The sequence below is a fragment of the Falco biarmicus genome, chromosome 3, assembly GCF_023638135.1.
Source record: "Falco biarmicus isolate bFalBia1 chromosome 3, bFalBia1.pri, whole genome shotgun sequence".
NCBI classification, from domain to species: Eukaryota; Metazoa; Chordata; class Aves; order Falconiformes; family Falconidae; genus Falco; species Falco biarmicus.
In genome coordinates this window covers 102,267,237-102,284,726 of record NC_079290.1, presented here as the reverse complement: position 1 = coordinate 102,284,726, position 17,490 = coordinate 102,267,237, and positions in this window count along the sequence as shown.

The window sequence follows — 17,490 nt, the reverse complement described above, 5'->3', positions numbered from 1 at the left end:
AGGTATAGCTATAGCCTAAGGTACAACCCCAGCCAGGAGGCAGCTGCACTTCTGGCTCCCTGCCTTGCAAACACTCCCTCATGCCCTTCGCTCCCTGGATCATTCTAGTAGATCATTTTCCCTGCTTCCTACCCTACCTGTTGCATGACAGAAACCTGAGTTTTTTTCCTTGGCGAGCCTCTAGGTCTTCCCTATCTTGGCAGCCTGAGAGTGTGCCGATCCAAGCACTGAGCTTTCCTATGTGCCTCTCCATGCCATTTACAGAATTTTCCATGGAAGGGATAAGTATTGATGCCAACATCTTCACATCTTTGGTCACAGCACTGGAATCTGGGGTAAATCCTGTATACGGAACCAGCAAAACAGTCCCTTTAATCTTCTACCCAAAAGACCTTTTATTCCCATGAGACACTTGCAGTTTTGCAGGTCATGACTGAAGGTGCATCACAAGTATCCTGGAGAAGACTTAAATCAATGTTTCCAGACCTATCCTTTTGTGAAAGTTAACATCTTTTTGTGTAAGATGGTAGCACAGATTTTAGGTGCCTCTTTGCCACGCCACGTGCACATGAAACACCCTGCCCCCCCATCCCACTTTACATACATGATTCAGTCCCCTGAGCAGAATATGTGAAATCCATACTGTTCCTGGCTATATCATGTTGATATTATTCAATCCAAAATCAAAACAGAGAGAGCTGAGCAAGAAAGCAATCACATTTTCAGTCTCTCTGTAGATATGTCACAGAACTGTGACGTTGTGGTATCAGCTACTCAGCTGGAGATGGTGCTTCCTCTCAGCCTCAGCACCCTGACTGGTTCGTTAGTTCCAGTTCTGAAATTCTTACCTACTTCCAATCTGATAACATCCTATGTTTGGAGGGTCTCACAGTTCACTGAACCAGTTCAGCCCAGATCTAAAGCTAAATAAACATGAGGCTGTCTTGTCTCTTACGCAACTCTCATGCACAAAATTCCCTGTAAAAGCCTGTAGGATCTCTTTAAGTGCCCTCCATAGCAGCAGAAAACATAACCAAGTATTGAGGAAGCTCAAACAATAAACTTGCAAAACACACACACACAAAACCCATATCAAACAATCATCAGGCATTTCCTGAAGAGTGCTGTCTACCTTGGCCACCCATGAGCTCTTTGCCTATTATTCAAGCCAGCTGGCCTAAAAAAGGGGGATCTGGCTTCTGCTTATATATATTAAATCTGCAGGAAGGGCCCATCAATCACAACAATGGGTTTTAAGTGTTTGCTGGGTGAGAGGAGAGTCCCATAAGCAGTCTTTGAAGTGTCTTTTGCTGAAGGTAAACATCTGAAGAACATAAATAGCTGCTCTTCTTTCCAATGAGTGACCTTGTCAAAGTGGGTAGAATGGAGAGACGGGGGAGGGGTGCCATCATGAAAAGGAAAAGCAATAAAGGATTCCTTATGACAGCAATTTGCACATTTACTGCTCTTTGATATGTTAACTAGATTTTGCAAAATGGAATTCTTTGTCTTTTAGAGGTCCTTGGGCAGTGATAGCTCACAGTCAGAACAATGTTTTGCAATAGGTCTAATGCATCCTCTAATTAATAAGGTAACTTGGGCAACCTCTGTAAATCAGTGACATTATCATTATAACAGGACACAAGTGAATAGTTGTTTATAAGGAAGGAAAAATGCTCATAACAGCAGTATCATTATTTACTGAGCTCATTGACTAAAGTGAATTGTATTGAATACAAGGGGATCAATAGGTTATGGGCCCTGTTCACTAAACTTTTACAAGCCATTTATGAACCTTTGATTCTAGAACATGGCACTTCTCCATTCAGAAAACTGGGAATGTAGTGCTGACAATTTTCAGTTTTCATACCCAGCACAGGCTGGGACTACGTGACAGAAGTTCTCTGGCTGCACTGAGAACAAATGGGCAGGTCAGTAATTTCTCCCAAAGGAACAATAAAATATTTTTGAAGAATAAAATATACAAGCACCAATGTATATGACCACTATGGGAAATCAAGTAGCTAATAAGCTAGCCTACAGAAAGAAAAAATGGTTATATTTTATTTAGAAATAAATTGCAGTAGGCAATGCATGGCATGGCAACTCCACAGGCAGACAAAGCATGTTGGACCCTCAGATGTGGGCAGCAAAATCAAAGTTCTTTCTTGGAAGTAAACTCACTTGTTATATTGCAAACTGCATCATGGTAACTGAGCATTTTCACTGGCTGGGATATAAGCAAAGGAAGCTTCATTTTGGCAGTAAATGAAGTGTTTCACATAGATTAAGCAGAACTATTTAGGGATGCTATATGTATTTATAAAGTACTGTAGTAACTACACAGTATAGAGCAGTAAGACTACTTCCCTCCTTCAGAATAAAGTGCTGCCCTTTGTTTTAGTGGGTATGCCTCCTAATGTTCTGTGGAAGGGCAGAGTAAGTTTTTTTCTGCACTTAATGGCAGTACAAGCCATAGACAAGATTAGGGCTCTTATGGGGTCATTTTTTGTACCACTCATCAACAGTCCTTGCCAAGATTAATCTTTCTTACTGAAACTCTTTTCAGCCAGCTCTTTTTCATACCTTGATCTCATACTAGCTTTATTTCTGTCACTTTAAACCCCTTTTCCTTCTTTTGTTGCTCTTGAGATATTTATCCCACCTTCTTTAGCTCACATGGATCAACACCACAGAGTGAGGTCTGGGGTGAGAAGTTGGGAGAGAGAGATCACTGAGAGGATAGGAAGAAGTATTTCAGAACTTTATCCCTACTGTAAGCCTGCACCAGTCCGCTCCTCGATTTGACTGGGAGCTGGACCTGGCCCATATTTTATTACCTCTGCCTATACAATCCCACGTATGACAAAGCTTGTAGCAGGGGAAGGAGGGAAAAAACCCAGACAAAAGCAACACACTCTTACCTTGTCTAGTGCTGGAAGCAGTTTACCCCTGCAGCAGGTCCTGGCAGGGGCACAGCCCTACCTCAGGGCTTAGGACCAATCCAGATGCTAGCCCACCAGGACTCCAACTTGGGACTGGTGGGTGAACTGGGCAGTGCTGAGGCTGAGTAAGGCCAGGTGACAGTAAAGACCTACCTCTTCCTTCATTGCTCCAACATGGGCTGCTGGTGCTTGAGTAATGAGCTGTCCCTGTTCTGATGAGAAGAGACTTCAGATGTGGGTGCTATTAGAAGGAAGGGAAATGTTTTCACCTCCCAAGAGCTGGGAATATAAATGACAACCAGAGCATTCACAAATATCTACCCCCACTGAAAAACTGTAGCTGGTCCTTAGCATCCTATTTAGCTATATTGGTCACAGGTCAGAGAGACAGCCAAACTTTATAGCTTTCTTAATGCCTCCTCTCTGTTTCTTAAGGATTTAGTCTTGAATTCTTTTTTGAAATCTGACTGGAGCTTTTTCCTTTCCATGTTCTGAATGTGCACCTCATAGGACATGGGCTGGTGTCACCCTCTAGAGAACTGTCTATTATCTTTTTCTTAGTATTACTTCTTTCTATGATCTTCTCCCTGTGAAAATTGCTGTGTGGGTGTATTTTTTCTTTCTTTACCCTAGCTCTTCTTTTACTAAGTGTTTTTGCTAGCAAAGACACTAAGAAATATATTCCTCATTCTGGGAGAAAGATTAATTTGTCACTAAAATAGAGACGGTACAAAAGCCAGCAGCCCAGTATCTGTGGCTGGCTGAGTAAAGATGATGGTTCTGAGTACCCTTTCCCATGAGGTTTCATCTGCTTCTGAATGTTGTGCCTCTGGCCTAATCCATACCATTAAAGGCAAAAACACGTAAAACTCCTCATTGTCCATGACCAAACAATATAATCATCAGGTCACTGTCTGCTTTCTGGTTAGAGAGGTATAATTCCACTGAAGTCAGATTTACACCAGTATCAGCGAGAGCAAAATTAGGTTTCCCCTATAGTTGTTGTTAACCTTTATCAGCATCACCCAGTAGTACTGAGATGGTAGCGTTAGCAAATACAACACAAGGCTGATCTTCAATAGCCATTCTCTCATTTACTCTTTGCTGATTTATCACTTCACAATTGACACAATAGATTTTCCCATTAGTTTATTATTATTATTTATTATTGGCATTAGTGTTATCCTGAAAGAAAATGAAAATAGAGAGCTGACCTCATCTCAGCACAGCATATTATTTTCAGGAGTTTGGAAACGCTGTGCAGAATGGACAGTTTCCATTTCACCAATGCTCAGTCACTGGCATTTGTCTTTTGTATCCCAGAGCAATTGCATAACTCTAATATTGACCTTAACCAGAGCCCTTTGTTTCTCACCCTAACAGCCAAAAGCATTAAAAATGCGTGTTTACTTAATTTGTCCTGGCATGCAGTGTAATTACAAGCAGTTTGTTTTCTCTGTTGTAAAATATGGGCTAGAGAAGGAATAAAGTAATGTAGAAAATTAACATTGTGATGTACTGTATAGTGGAATAACACTAAAAACACTTAGCTGTGTTAGTACCGGAGGTGCTATTTGTGTTGTGTGCAAGAGCAATAAAGAATTAAATGCCTCTTTCTAAACTATATTTGCATGATTTTCAACTGCAGTAAAATTAATCTGTGCTGCCTAAAAGTACGAAGGAAAAAAAAAAAATCAAAGTGCGAATAGAACCAAGCAGCACTCATGCAGCTTTTAAAGTTGTACTTTTCTGTTTTGTGAATTCCAGCATGCTGTCTGTGATTCTTACAGAACTGGACCTGGCAAATACATTTAAAGATTCCTATGCTATGCCTAGCACTCACCAAATCTGTGCCTTTGGTGTGGTTATGGCCATGTTGACAGGACCTTCCTGATGCAACAGAAGGTCCGGACACGGCGGAGGCTAGTGTGGCAAGGCAAGGAGGTGTATTTTCCTCCTTTGTGTCTCCAGAGTAAATATTGCATCCAAATCCTGCATTGCTCCACATCTCTGCTAATTCCCTCTATCAAAGATTCACTTTGTCCCTCTCCCTCCTTTATAAATCTCCCCTTTCCTTTGCAAAGTACTAAGTGCTGTCATAATTACAAAAGTGCAAATATCAGTTAAAGCCATTAAAGTTAGGAGAGTATTACCTGTTTGTTTCAAAATAGCCAAGAGCAAAAACCTCCTTCTTTCTCATTTTTTTCTATTTTTTTATCTGCCTTCCCATTCATACTTTCTGTGCAAGAGTTTAGATAATGAAACAATATGAGTTCCATCTCCCACCATTTGTGCAGATCGGAAACATAAAACAATTAAAATAGCAGGGGAAAAAAGCATACCAAATCACTCCGTTGTGACTCTAAGAGGATTTTTTCCTCCCTTTTTTCCTCAATAAAGGTATTCCCCCAGTGAAATTTGTTTAAAAAATAGACCTCTGGGTGAAAGCAAACATTTCAGCCCTTTGTTGTTATTTCAAATTTTTTTTTCCTTTTTTTTTCTTTGTGGAGAACTGCCCCATAAAATGAAATACACTGCTTTCCTAGTGCGAGACAGCCAGTCTTTGTAGAAAGGGATGCGCGGTCTCCTTGTTCTGGCCTCTGTGCAAAAGAGTTTATCCACTTTGTCATCTGACTAATTTATATTTTTTAATAACAAGTTGGGATGAACCTGGAAGACACGGGAGCTTTTAACAGCAGTTGAGGAAGAAATCCAGCTTTAGCCTACTGCAGACTGGAGCTAGAAGAGTCATTAGATTAACCTCTCTTGACAGGTCAGGCTCAGCAAATATTCTTAAAAATAACTCTTCAAGTAATTTATGACCTTTGGGGAGCATAATCAATAGTGTTAAGAGGAGACGCAGCCAGACAGCACTTCCTGGTAGGAGAAAGTTTCTTGTCTTTGTAATGTTTGCATTCTGTCTGCTTGTACGCAATAAGACTGACTTGCCAGTGATATCATACCCCTTTTACTCCATCAGTTTTGGAGACATACATTTTTATTGTCAATTTACCGTCTCCTCTGCTATTTCATACAGTATCTAATTCCAACAAAAGCCTATGCACAAATGTGATTACAAAGTAAGGGGAAAATGCACAGTTCATTTTCTTCCACATTCCCTCTAACCTCTCTGGATCATTTGAGGGAAAATGGTCCTCTGCCCCAGGATGTTGTAATGCAAAGTCTTAAACATATACTTCATTTTAATGTACGATGAGCTACTCATAGTGCTTAATTAAGCACATTCTTACACCCCCCTAACATCATTGCATCAAGGAATTTTATGCTGTCTCTGGTGTTTGGGGTTTTTTTGTTTGTTTTTTTTTTTGTTTGTTTTTAAGATTGGATAAACTACGCAAGCTTTGGACATGCAAATGAAAATAATATTTCTGTATTTGTTAATCATTTGAATGCATTTTATCACTGGGGAGAGATTTCTTCTAGCTTTTTAGATGATAAAGAGCATTGCCCTGGCTATTCAAACATAGAACCATTCCTTCAGGGTTCAGTATTGAAGTCCCATTTTCTGAAACTGGACACCCTCAGGAGGATACATTGATTTCAGTGGGGCCTCACATTCGCTGCCTACATGCACATGCCCCAGCCCCATGGACCTGCCCGAGGCAGGGCTACTGCCCATCTTCCTCTGCAAGGACTCCTAGGGACAGAGGGAAGGGTACAGCGTGTCACATTGTTATGTGATACTGCACTCATTTTGACACCACTCAGAGAATTACTGGATGTTGGTTTTTCCAGTGTCCTTGGAATGGGAGAACAGTTTGGAAACTCAAAAGAATAAAAATAATTTAGAAAGAAAATCATTCACATTCCTGGTCTCTGGCAGAAGCTTTAATATGCGCTACTTCAGGTCAGCTTTGAGCATCTAATAGCTGAGAGAAGGTACCAGCTTTTCCCAAGCTATGGTGAAACTGAAAATTACTTTCCCCCCACCCCTGCCTTCCACCTACATTGTCAAGCTGGAGGGGAAACCTGGACAGTATCAGAAGTAACTACAGACCTCTGGAGGGCAGTAGTCAAGGGCTTGGGGACCCAGCTGATTTTCTTCTCAGTCCTGCTCGTGAGGGTAAAGTGTGTGATGCTATGGGGAGAAGAGGGGCCCAAAAAAGCTGGTTAATATTCAGAGATCATCTCTATGATGATCAAGAGCAGTCCATCTCGATGAGTAGGAAGTTAGACAAAAATGCCTGGCCATACTGAAACACAAAGAGGAAGGATGCAGAGGGTAGAAGTAAGATCGGTAACCTAGGAGGAATGCAGAGACACTGACCGAGCATCCAAAGATGAGGTTGGGAAAGCTATGGCCCAAATGGAATTGGGATGTCAAAGACAACAAGGACAACAAGGAGGGTTTCTGTAAATACATAGGTGACAAAAGGAAGGCTAGGGATAACGTGGGCTTGTTGCTCAAGATGGGGGACCTGATTACACAAGACATGGGAAAAACCTGAGGTACTGGATGTCACCTTTGCCTCAGTCTTTATTAGCATGACTGGCCTTCAGGAATCCCAGGTCCCAGGGAGCAAGGGGAAGGGCTGGAGCGAGGAAGGTGTATCCTTGGTGGAAGGGGATAAGGTCAGGGAACATTTAAACAAACCACATCCATACGTAAGTCTGTGGGTCCTGATGGGATGCACCCACGAGTGCCGAGGGAGCTGGCAGATGCCATTGTGAGGCCACTTTTGATAATCTTTGATTGCTCATGGTGGCTGGGAGAGGTGACTGAAGAGTGCAGGAATGCAAATATCACTCCTATTTTCAAGAAGGGCAAGGGGAACCCTGGTAACTACAGGCCTGTCAGCCTCACCGTGATCCCTGGGAAGGTGATGGAGCAGCTCATCCTGGGAACGATTTCCCGGCACATTAAGGACAAGAAAATAATCAGAAGCAGTCAGCATGGTTTCAGCAGCGGGAAGTCATGCTTGACCAACTTGATAAAATTCTACAGTGAAATGACTGGCCTGGTAGATGAGGGGAGAGCAGCAGACAATGCCTGTCTTCACTTCTGTAAGGTCTTTGACTGTCTCCCATAAGGGCCTCATAGAGAAAGTGTTGATGCAGGGGCTGGATGAGCAGACAGTGAGGTGGACTGGAAACTGGCTGCATGGCTGTGCCCAGAATGTGATGGTCAGTGGCACAAAGTCTAGCTGGAGGCCAGTAGCTAGCCGTGTGCCCTAAAGGTCAACACTGGGTCTTGTCCTGGTTAACATCTTCATTAATGATCTGGATGATGGGGCAGAGTGTACCCTTGGCAAGGTTGCAGATGACAGAAAACTGGAAGGAGTGGTGGACAGAGGTGAGAGGGTCATGCTGCCATCCAGAGGGACCTCAACAGGCTGCAGAGACGGGCTGGCAGGAACCTCAGGAAGTTGAAAAAGAGCAGAGTCCTGTACCTGGGAAGAACAACCATGTGCAACCATGAATATATGCTGGGGGTCACCCAGCTGGAAAGTGGTTCAGCAGAGATGGAGCTGGTGGTCCTGGTGGGCACAAAGCTGGCCATGAGCCTTTGCCTCAAAGAAGGGTAATGGTATCCTGATCTGCATTAATGGGGAAACTGGTATTGTTTAGCCTAGAGACGAGAAGGCTTGAGGGGGAATCTTATTAATGTATATAAATACCTGAAGGGAGGGTGCAAAAGGATGGAGCCAAGCTCTTTTCAGTGGCCCTCAGTGACAGGACCAGAGGCAACAGGCACAGACTGAAACACAGGATTTTCCATCTGAACATTAGGAAACAATTATTTACTGTGAGGATGACTGAGCAGTGATGCAGGTTCCCCGGACAGGTTGTGGAGTCTCCATTCTTGGAGGTACTCAAAAGCCATCTGGACACGACCATGGACAACTTGCTCTAGGTGTCCCCAGGTTCAGCCCTAAGGGGGTTGAACAGGGTGACCTCCAGAGGTCCCTTCCAACTTCAACCATTCTGTGATTCTGCAGGACTGTGAACATGCAGCTCTTGGAAGCTTATCATGAGTGGAAGGAGTAAACACAGAGCCACGCTCCAGATCTCCTTCTCCTATCCTTTGTGGCATAAAAGCTCTGGTACTTTCTATGGAATGCGGTTGTTTTCCTCTATAAGCAGTGATGCTGGTAGCCTTACCCCAGCATTACCTGCTGACTTGGCTTTACCAGACTTCTGCCTGGGATTTTCTGGACAACTCTGTGCCTGTATGCTCTTTATAGTCAGACTGATGATCCCGAAAATCACCAGATCTATCCCACACACATTACCCAGGCAGTCAGCACGTTCACATTAAACCCACAGCACAGTTAGTGTGCTTGTGCCCGGAGGATGTCGCTGGGTTTGCAAGACCGAGGCTGTAGCTCAGTCAGAGGAATAGGTCTGTCTGGATGCCAGGAAATCCTGAAAAGATGCCACAGACCTATCAAATTTCCACTCATAAAATTTCTGAGGTGGAAAACTCCCAGGTTTTGAGAAACCATTTGTCTTTAATCAGTGATTTTTTTTTTAAAGTTGAACATAAACGATATGGCAGTATTTTCAACATATTGCCACTGCTTTATGATGAAACATGGAATCCTGTAAATAATGTAATGACTAAAAAGTATCAACAAAACACAGTTAATAAATACATAACTTTAAATTATGATCTCTGAGCTCTCCAAGAACTTGTTTCCCTATTTGTCACCATTATACAGTACATTAACGGTCAGCAAGGCTGAAAATTGATACCCCAAAAACCTGCAGCACACAACACAGCTTAAGATGCCCAGAAATACATATGTTTCAAGACTGAAATGGAATATTAGAATAAACTACTTTGGCTGTCTGAATAATAATGAATAAAACACCTCACCCAGTAATTCCTGTAATTCCACTAATGAAGAGCAGTTAATCCATGACTGAAACTTCTCTACCTTGAGTAGATTACAAAATTGATTTGCTCACTTTGAAGAAACAATGAGAAAACATATAAATTAAAAACTATTTTCAAAAGCTAGTTTTGCTTCCTACATTATGGTAAACTTTTGTAAAATTTTTTACCCTCAGATTAGTTTTCATTTTGTAGTTGCATTTAATGGAGTAAACCCAAATAATTTAGCTAATAATTTAATTTTTCATCTGTGGTCCATGTTATTTCTGGGAGGTCTTAAAAACTCAGCTTACACCAAGGATGCAACAGTTTTGGTTGGTTACTACTGCAGTGTATATGAGCTGGAGGAACCCACAGGCAACTAGAAGTAAACAAACTGGCACAGAAACGCTGTCTTGCTCCTTACATAATGATGTAGGGTGCAAGTAAGTATTACCCCTTGGGAGGGATCATAGATCTGTGTCACTGCTGTGACTCCAGTGTTAGACATATCATCATCCTAAATATATGGCAACAACAACAACAACAACAAAATAATCAGTGGCACCTACTGTCTTCTGTAGCCCCAGTAGCAACATTCTCTCCCTCGTTTTGATAAACTACAGGTCCAACATTTCAGTTGTATTCCAGTCCAAAGTAATTCCATGTGTGCAATTCCTGTTTTCTTTCATATTTGCAATACCAAATCCTAAAAACATTGACTCAGCAGGGGTGAAGTGAATATCATTACAGTTTGTTTTGCAGTTCTCTATAGTCTACAGACATAGTTTTTCCCCTGTTTTTGACACAAGATCCATCAGAGCTTTAGGCCTTCTTTGAATAAATTATCGTCTTTTACAGTCCATAGTCTACACCAGGTTATCATCTTTGTCTGACCGTATCATGTATTCATTGCATTGCACAACATTTGTCAGCTACAACACCGAGCAGTGTAGTAAAGGACGTCTTCTTTCTTTCAAGTAAAGCTGATTTCTAAGGGCAGCAAGTAACAGCTGTGGTTTCTAAAGCTGAGAAAACAGGAATGTATTCCACCTCTCTGTCTCTTATCAACACCCTTGCTCTTCCACATCTTCATGCATATGTAGGTGGATCTATGCAATTGCAAGTTCTTTTCCTGTGCTTGTAATTTCTCATGTTGAAATAGCAGCAGACCTTAGAAAATCAGAATACAATTAATCTGATACATTTTTAACACCCACTTTGGCATCTCCAGCTACCAGGGCATTAACTTCTGAGGAAAAATCCTGCATGACCGCCTCCACCAAGGAGATTGGCTCCTGCTCTCATTCTGCACCATATTTCTAGTGTTCACGGGCAGTACTTTTCAATGCACATTTTCAAATAGATAATTGTGTTGATGCCATGCAAGTGTACACTTCTAAAATTCAGCACTGTCAAGTGGCTGCTCTTGAAATCAAACTTTTAAGCCAAACTGCATCTTTTTCCCTTCACGTGTTTTTGCCCAAATGGCGACCAAGCTTGTCTGCAAGACATGGCACGTCTCATGTCTCTCCACTGGCTGATTGACAGGAATGTTCCATGCCATCCCTGCAGACGAGCTGCTTCAGTAGTTGCTGGTGTTTTCTGTCAGGCCCAAACAAATTCAAACCAGACAGATCAGAAGTTTCTGGACCGCAGTGGTTGTGTTTACAAGAGGAGATAGCACTGCCTGATGAAAACCTGCACTGCTGGAGGTAAATGACCGCAGGTGGGCAGTGTGTGATGTTAGCCTAGAAGACGTAAATCTGAGCAATGCAATTAACTTGGGACAGCTTTTTCCCCCCATTTTTTTTCTATCTAGATTCTTGCTTTAGACGGAATATGGCATTTTGAAAAGAGGCACCAGTTAATGATACTTTTAACTCTTTTTTTTCCCGGATAATTTTCCCTTCCATATTCTTCCATTCACGGGGAAATCCTTTCAGCCTGTATTGAAATCAAACAGTTATTTGCACAAAGATTGACAATATTGAAACCATTTGATTTCAATGTCTTAATTTGAAAATAACCTGGAGGCACTTAATAGACTTACTTTTCTTGTAAACATTTGATTCACAGCTGCTAAAAAAGGTTGCATCGCATATGAAACTTGGGGCATCTGCTTTGTCATGTCAGAATGACAATTGAGTAGGATGCCAGGATGACATGGAATAACATGAAACAATCCATCCAGCTGCATGGGAATTGTTTAAGTGTTTCTCTTGTGTGCATAACAGTACCCATTGGAAGGAGAAAAATCTGTGCAGACCATGAAACAGATGTTACCTAATTCCCCTTCTCCTATGGATGCCCATAGGTGCAAAAAGCCTGTGGCTCTTCAGATTCTATAAGCACTTGTATGGCAGCATTTTCAAAAGCAGAAAAAGCTCTGCAATGACCAGCTGGAGTTTGCATTGTTCTCTTCTGAGAGCAAGTGGAAAATAGGGGCAGAGTTTATAGCTTTTCCTTTCTGCTTACAAATATATCTATGTTCTTTTACTTTGTAAAGTTCTTTTACTTTGCTCCCTTTGTAGGGACAGTAGTCTTTTCCATTTTTTGCTCATAAAAAAAAATAAAAATCTTTTCATTCCATAAATCAGTCTTGAAACATTTTCAGGTGCTACATCAATATATGGATAGTTTTTGTGCATGAGACCTTTATTAACTAAGGCTGAAGAAACAGGGCGAACAGTAAGCTGGAAATGCCTGGATTCCCTGAGAAGAATGGCTTCAGAGCTTTGAAGACTGATTTGAGCACCTGAGACAGCTTGAATTTGCTTCATGTCATTTGAGTAGATACCAAATGCTGTATAGAAACATGCTTTTCCAACATAACCCAGTTTTTGCAAGGTGGAAGAGACCATTCATGACATAGGTGTATAAATCCAGTCATTAACTAGTGAGAATTGCGTGTGCAAGTTGAAAGAACAGGGTGGGAAATGTGTCAGTTAATGCCTGATGGCAAATTAATGTCATGCTTACATAGCATGAGCATTAAGCACCTTATGACAACTATGTTGGGACAAAGATTTGTCTTGGTCACTGCAGGTAAATTTTGGCTTAACCGAGCAGTTCTGTGACAGATGTACTGTCTGGTTGGTTGCCACTTTACACTCAGGATGTAGCTGGTTTTCAGAGAGCCTTTGTTGGGTGCCTAATGAAGATCTTTGGTACATTTTACATGTAAAAGAGCTGGGCACAAGGTTAAGTATCTCTTTTTTGTTTGCTCTATCATTTTACTAAAACTGTTTACAGGGGAATGGATACGCAAAAGCACATATAGTGTACACATATGACTGTAAAATGGGCTTGCAGTTGTCCTCTTAGCACCTGTTTTTCAAAGTACTCAGATCAATCACTTGACAACTTAGAGACAAGACAGTCCCTTTGAAGCAAAAAAAAAAAAAAAAAAAAAAAATTTAAAACCTTTCAAGTCATCCACAGCATGGAGGTACGCTGCAGACTAGTATTCAGGTGCTTAGGAGTATTAGGCATGTGAAGGGATTCATCCCTCAGCCACCTGATGAGGCACCGAAGAGGTGTCATCTAAACTTTAAGGGTGGGAAATGGAGACAACTGTGGTCTTAAATGACTTGCTTGGGGCTGCATTAGAACTGTGGCAGGACAAGGTGCTGAGCACTGTTTTCTCACAGCTGTCCTGTCTCAAGGACTGCTCTTCCACTTCTTGTCTTGATGATGGTTTTTGTTAGCTTTGCATGCCTAAATTAATGAGGAAAAAGCTGGGAGGCATCAGGAACTCCCTGGTTTTCTTCTTCAGAAAACATGGAACAGGCATAGTGAGCTGCTGTTCTTTTCATACAGATTCCAAGGTTTCTGTGCTGTTTGACAGCAGCTGACAGACGCAACACACGGTGCTGGTCTTAACTCCGGTTTAAATCAGGAAAAGAGAAAGGTTTTTTCCTTATATCTTCCATCCAGAATTATAGCATGGTCCAGTTGTAATGTGCTGATTTTTCCCAGAAGTATATTCTGGTATTTACTCACAGGTACTTTTTTCTCTCTTTGTCTAGCACACATGCAGATGGCACAGACTGATACATTTGTGCTGACCATCGACTGGCAAACCACTATTTCTGGTATGTTTGAAAACCATCTTTTTATGTAGCTCTTCCTCCGTTTGCTCAGTTCATTCCAAACCATCAGCTCTTCCAAAGCTGCCTGATCAGACAGATTCCTTTGTTACACATATATAGTTCTCATTACAGTGTCTGGGTTTATATTACAAGTCCTGAAGTGAATGTCTCAGGGTATTTTCTTTGTAACAAAGTAAATTATAATTGTATGTGACTTATCACAAGAGTGAGTTAGAGGGTTACAGGTAAGAATTAAGGTATACTTCCAGAGTTCAACAAGAAAGCTAGCATAACTCCTGCCTCAGTTACATCTGCCATTAATCTGAAATGATAGGCCAGAAAAAAACCCAAAAGAATGAACAAACCTGGAAGAGACCAGGTTCAGCCATTCTGTAATTCCTTCAACTTCAGTGGCATGTTCTACCATTACCCACAGACTAAAGATACTGGCAAAAATCCTTCTAAATTAGGATGCATACTTGTTAAACCCTGACTCTGAATACTGTGTGCACATCAAAAGCTTTCTGAACACTGAGATCACTTATTTATTTTTCTTCTTTCTGTTAATGTGATGCACTTATTTCTTAAAATGACATAGACACAAGAATCAGTGGGACCTTACAGAACCCCAGCAGGGCAAAATGCTTTGTATATGTTGAAGGATACTTTATTTTAACAAAAATATGAAAACATTTCTAATTGGAGCAATTTTACTTCATAGTCTATTAATAAAAATATTATAGACTCTCTTGTGTCTTTTATAGTGTCTTGTTAGATGTCCCAGGATTGATTTTTTTAATAGTCAATGCTTAATAGATTGCTTCTCTATTGAACTAATTTTTCCTTCTATTGCTGAACTGTAATAATTGCTCATTTAGGAAAAAAATCCATCATTTTGCCGTAAACTATTTTGGATTCACCGTATTCAACAAGCAGCATGGATTTAAAATGAGGATTACAGGCTGTCCAGGGAAGTGGTTGAGTCACTGTCCCCGGAGGTATTTAAAAGATGTATAGATGTGGCACTTAGAGACACGGTTTGGTGGTGACCTTGGCAGTGTTAGGGTTACTGTCAGACTCAATCATCTTGAGGGTCTTTTCCAACCTAAATGATTCTATCATTCTACGATTACTGAAACTGATGGTATTATTGGACTGTAAATGTTAATATTAACACTGTGCAGAGATTTCCAGCCCAAAGTGATGTGCTAGAAATATGAAAATAAGTTTTCTGTAGAAGTACTACAGAACATCTATAGTAAAAGTGAAGTTTTTAGTTATCTGTAAAGTTGCAGAGGACATGAAGTGGTGAATATACCATTATTTTATAATGATCACCCCTCATTTTATAGAAATGGGAGTAGGTAAGGGCATGATCCAAAAAATTTACAACTCCACAAATGTCATCAGTGTGTTGTAGGAATGCTGCTACATTTATACCTCAGCCTTTTGTTCAGTAAAACACAAAATAATGTCAAAATGTCTTTATTGATCTCTGCCACTGAAATGCAGTTCTTTCTAGGTTTAACTGGAAAAAGTAGCTGCTAAGTGCTGCACAAATATAGGGTGGACAGAAATGTTATGATATCAATTTATAGAGAATTTTGGTCAAATGTTATCTAAAATTCGGCCAAAACAGAATGGTGGGCTAAGATTTCTTCTGGGTTTTGGTGTTTGTGATGCGTATGTCACAGTTAGCTGTGTATACATCCCTACAAGAGCTGGTATAATGCTATGCTGCTGAAAAGCAGGTGTTATGTTTTGCTTTTTTAGGGTTCTTTTTGTTTGTTTATTTGATTGTTTTCATCTTTTTTTAGCTGTACATGGCTTGGTTGGACTTTGTTTTTACATTTCAAGATATTTAGCATCTCTGGATGTGCACTATCTCTTCTGGATGCAGTAGTCACTTGTGAAAAGGCATAAAACCCATGCAGATTTTGTCCAAAGAAAAATATTTCTTCAACTAACTGGATTTCAAGATGCTTCCTTCTCCAGGTGATTTGCCAGGGTTAATCCACAGAATCCATGTGCACTTGAGTTCTTGCTTGCCCCAGGATGTTTGAAATAGCAGAAGTCTGATCTTCTGGTTAGCTGGTTCTTGTAAAATGGTATCAACGCCCAAATTTACAGCACAGATAACCACGAACAGTTGAGATGTATCTTAAATTATATGGAAAATACTGCAGGAGTAACCATAGCATAACGTTCTCAAACTGTGGGTTTGCTGAAGAGGGAATAGAAATACCTGCAAACCACTTTGGGAGTAAAATCTTCTGGCAAGGGCTCAGGTTTACATTTCAAGTTCACCTCAGAGAGACAACTTTCTCTTATTCATGCCATGGATGATAACTTCAGAATAGAGTTACAGGTTTTTTATGCTCCTGTAGATTTTTTTCCTGGACTTCTTAGATTCCTGCAGCTGCAAGGGTGAGCTGGTGTCTCTGTGTGTGTATCTCAGAACTAACTCCCGGTGTAGCCAGAAAATCTGAGTATCAGCTGTTTTTCTGCTGTGCTGTAGCCATCAGCAGATATAAACAATGTTTAAGGGAGGTATAACTCATTTAATGGTTCAGATTGAACGTAAGCAGTGTGAATGTCATTATTGCAGGCCATGGAGAAGTGAAGTTTTATGCCATTTCTAGGAGATGGATCAGAATAGAACTAAACCAGCAGACAAATCCTATAGCAGTCTGTAGCAGCAAAGTGGTATGAAGAGGCATAGACAAGTAGAAGGCATTTCTATAATTACTTATCAAAATACAATCTTGCTACAGAACAGCAGGATTTTATGAGCTACCTCACATAGTTTGTGTTCACTTCTGACCATACATTTACAGACTTGAGGGATGTAAGTGGAGATGCACATCTGAAAGAGGTGTGTCAATTCAACATGAGAGGTCTGCAGCATGACCAAAAAACATAGACTGGTGCAAGAACAGACACCTTTGAGCGTCTGAAAATATGACACATAATATGCATTACTGAAAATTTATTCAAAATATATTCTATCATTACTGAAGTTGGTGGAGAGACTGCTTGAGAAGGGAAAATGATATGAAATTAAAAATTTTAACTTAATGATTATGACTTCTAATTATACCATAAACCTAATACTTGATGTTTAAGGTTGTTTATGTTCTAATGGGGGTGGGGTGGGTGGGGGAGGGGAAGCCAAGAACATTAAAGTATGCTATATGAAAGGAAATATATAATTACATTTAGGAACTGGTATTTTTTTTCTTCAGGAAAAACTTTTCAAGCAGTTTCCCAAACTTTGTCAGGTAGCAAATGACTCCTAGCTCTCAAATGTCTTTTGTATTACTCTGCTCTCCTGATCAAACTTTTAACTGCTAACACAATAAAGGTAACCTCAGTGGCATAAAATTTCATGTAGTTCTGAAGTGCAGCTGTGGATCACTTACTATGGCTTTGCAATCATAATTTTAAATTAAAAAACTATTTTACATTTTCTACTGCATTCTTCAAGTTCTTTCAGTGAAACACCCCACTGTTCATTTGTAGATACCTTCATCCTCACTTTACAGAAATATTTACTACATATGAAGAATTCTGAAAATTCTGGTCTACAGAATTTCAGCAGTACTATGGGAAG